This window comes from Notolabrus celidotus, chromosome 3, assembly GCF_009762535.1.
Source record: "Notolabrus celidotus isolate fNotCel1 chromosome 3, fNotCel1.pri, whole genome shotgun sequence".
Classification (NCBI taxonomy): domain Eukaryota; kingdom Metazoa; phylum Chordata; class Actinopteri; order Labriformes; family Labridae; genus Notolabrus; species Notolabrus celidotus.
In genome coordinates, this window is record NC_048274.1 from 12,252,716 (window position 1) to 12,256,868 (window position 4,153).

The window sequence follows — 4,153 nt, forward strand, 5'->3', positions numbered from 1 at the left end:
GAATCACAGAGACCTCATTATAGTAGATGTTGTAATTTTGTTGTCAATGCACAAAATAATAATTATAATAACAATAAAAAAATACTTATTACAATTGACATCCATGAAGACAAACATACAAACAAATAAAGAGAAAAAATAGGAAAATAAAAACAGATTTCCTTAGAAAATAAAGTATGTTTTGAATCAAATGTTTGCAAACTTGCATAAATACAATGCAGGAACTCAGCGCTGACTAACAGAGAGGCAGTGAACACAGCATGCTGCCAGTTAAGTCAATCTATGGAACAATGATTACTGTAATTACTGCGCTGCATAATTGCTCAGAGGAGCCAAAAAGCTAATTAATTTAGACCAGAAGTTAAAGGGTTTGAAATGTTATACTGCTCTCTAAACTGTAATTCTGTTACAGTCATCCAGCCTGTAAGATAAACATTGTTGAAATGTGATGGTAAAATATGCACACCACTGATTTCAAACCCACATGAAGCTGACTGATGAGGAGGTTCTGTTGAGGCACTTCAACCAAGAATAACTGAATTAGTCTGACACCAAGGAAAACTGAGTGAAAACCTTATGAGAGCAATATATGAGACATCTCTACATGATAGAATGACATTACTGGTTTAATGAATTGTGTTTAAATACTGGATCAAGATGCACTCCCTCCACTGAAACCTTTCATCAGGAGTCTTGCCAGAACAGTTGTGGATGATTTGACAGAAAAAAAGGGAAGTCAGATGTGGAGGTACATGCAGGTTTTTCATAGAACACTTAAACAATTCAAAATATAGATCAAATGTGACATTTGTCAGAGACTTCATTGAGATTTGTATATTTCCATGCTGCACAAATCTGCACAAACAAAACCTTTTTGCACATCTAGGAAATTACATGAATCACAGATTCCATAAATGTGGTGTGTTGCATGAACACATTGCCAGACTATGACCACTTCTCATTAAGTTTTATGTCTTACTGTACATCTAAAATATTTTTTTACTTTTCTTTTTCAACATTTCTTTTCAATGTTATCAACTTGAAATATGTTCTAAAAAAATCACTTCCATGTATTGGACAACAGTAAATACAGTGTCACATGTATGTTCAATTAAGTTGAGTTTATTGAGATTCATCCACACAATGTCACAATGATTTAGTTTAAGTTCTATATGATCCAGTTCAATACAAATTTACTTGTAAAGCACATTGAAAGACAGGTAATGTTGACCAAAGTGCTGTACAATCAAATATTAAAACCATTAAAAACACAATAAAGTAATAAGACCAAGCTAAAGACAATTAGAAAAGAAAATAGTAAAAAAAAAAAAAAAAGTGTGATCAATGAAAGATCAATTTGCACTCATGCAAATAAAACCTAGTTGGTGGATATTGTTCAGAAAAAGTAAATACTTGAATTTCCAAGCAATTTCAAAATGTATGTCTCTGTTGTGCATTATCAATTATTTCTAGAATAACACTGAGACACTGAAAAGTCCAAAACACATGATCTAGGAGACAAATGTAAGTCATGATGACCTTTTTCCCTTTCAATTTCATCTCTTCCCTCACATGTATAGATAGGAAGTGATATTGTATCAATGAAAAAAAAAATCACTAATGGCAATGACAATTTAATTAGCCATAGTCTTAACTGTAAAACTGGGTTTAAGGGACCTCTTTAGAAAAACAACATACTTCAGAGAGGATAGTCAGGATACTTCATACATGCACACACACACACACACACACCCACACACACACACAAAGACACTCCAAAATCAGATTTCACAGACTGCTGGTCAGCTCTCATTTCCTCTCAGAGCTTCCCTGTCTGACCTTTTTATTGTTCACCAAAGGTCACAGAGTGTCTCGTTATTATCTTATAATGTTTTACTTCACGTCTGCTAACGGAAAGGTCACAAAAGAAACAATGAGTGAAACACAGTGAGGTGCCGGCCCCTGATCAAGACACTTTCAGGTCATTGCTGTATGTTTGTGAAAAATTAAACAAAAGTATATCATGTTTGTAAAGATTTCCCCCCTTTGTTTTTACAGTACATCAGTTATGAACCTGTGTTAAACTGCTACAGGTACTACATTTTTATTGTTGTTTTTATAGTTTACAGTAACATCATTCCAACCAATAAAGTGTTCTCTGCTTTCTCCAGAAATCCATTTACCTGTCAAGGTAGATTCCCCTTTTTCGTGTTGCCAAATCTAAAACAGATTTCCATATACTGAGATCCAGGAAAATGAGTTTGGTGACTCAGGAAACATTTATTGACTATTATTTAAAATCAGCCTTAAATTTGTGACAAAAATACAATATTGGCTTCCTTGCATGAGCTATCATACACTATGTCCCCTGCAGCCCACAGCTAGACAGCCAACACAGACTCTGCCAAACTGCATTTAACAATTCTCATCCTCTCCAGAGAGTCTTACTTTGACTGCATCTTGGCAGCATCACATCCGTCTTTAATGGATCGTTGCCTTATTTTGTAGTCTGAGTTGTAAAGAGATATTTTTAAGTCACAAAATTCAAGTGTAAAAATATTTGAAACAGAGGCTTGAGATATGAAGAAGAGCTGGTGACTTCATAAACTTTTCATTATCAAGTTACATGTTGATTTTTGCCCTGAGTGAGGTCTTTCAGGAGGTTCTACCTCTCGGTCTGGTTGCTGCTCCATCAGTCAGTCCCGGCAGTTTCTCTGATAGATGATTTGAGTTACAGTCCAAGCTTTACCCACAGTGAAACAAACTTGGGGAAGAAATGTACATCTATGTCTTTCTCTCAACTCCCTGTGCCTCTGTGAAAATCATACATTTGACATAAAAGGAGGAAGTAGCATACAGAAACAAGAAGCTACATGTGATCCCTCTAGGTTAGTCTCTTCTATAGAACAGTTTAGAAATGCATAAATGTAATTTCCAGGAGACGGATGGATTCCTAAGTGACTTAATTTAATGCTGATGAGGTGTTCCCTGAGCTGTTAACTGCTGTATGCTTACAAAGGAAAGATGGTAGAAGGGCTTATGGGGAAAACTTGCTTTGTGTCTAAGTGCAAAGTGGCTTCAAAAGTTTTACTGTCTTTTGTTACTTGAAGTTGGAATTCTTGATCTGTGATAAGATTCTGCTCACTGGTGGGTTTCATAAAAAGTCACAAAGACTTAGAAGTGAAGACGCCTCAGCTGAAGCTTAGACCGTGCTTAATTTAGCCTGTGGTTTATTGATAGGTCTGTTTGTGGTAAATAGTTAAAGATGAGTCATTGTCCCACACCAACTGAATTAACTGATCTTAATCCTGCACGTCACCAAAAGCTTTCTTTTTCTACCAACATGATTTTTAACTTCACAGGTAAATAGGAGCTACTACGACACAAGGTTGTAGAGATATTATTGATTTATATTTTTTAGAACTTCATTAGAGATATGGTAAAATGTGGGCTGCAAAGGTAAATCTATATCCATTGTGTTTTAAATTGCTAAGTAATTGCAATGAGCATTTCATCCTTTGCAGCTCTGCACAGTAACAAGTTCCAGTGGAGCCTACTTGCTCAAAATCCCCCATCTAACAAAAACACTCAGATGAAATTAGGCATTTCATATTTGAGTCCCCATCATGATCACAGGGGTTAACTCAGAGACTCAGAGAAAACTTAAGACATTTTAGAAGTAATCTTTTAAAGGGACACAGGGAACATTTTTAAGCCTCTGAAATATAAAAAAAGTCATTCAAATTTAAACCTTGTTTGTGCAACTTATTTTGTAATGACTTTAGAGGATATTTTAGATGGAAAATTTCATATTCCATCCACAAAAAATGAAGGAAAGAAAGAAGAAATAAATATAAAGTGTATTTTTTAGTATTTCTTTTTTTAATTTACTGCACCTTTTTTAAGAAAGAAACCGTGAGTCCCAAAAATGTGTAATTTTTTCCAAAATGAATCCCAGAGTGATGGGTGCTAGCACTATATATTGGGTTCTGGTTGAATGCAATAGATTAACAATTAAAAAAAAAACTGTGTTGTTAGAAATGATCATGAATAGCAATATTAGAACAGTTTCTTCTTCTGTATCCTGTAAAATGCTAAAATGCAAGGATCTAGGGTAGCAAATAGAAAATAATGTAACAAGATTTTTTTTTTT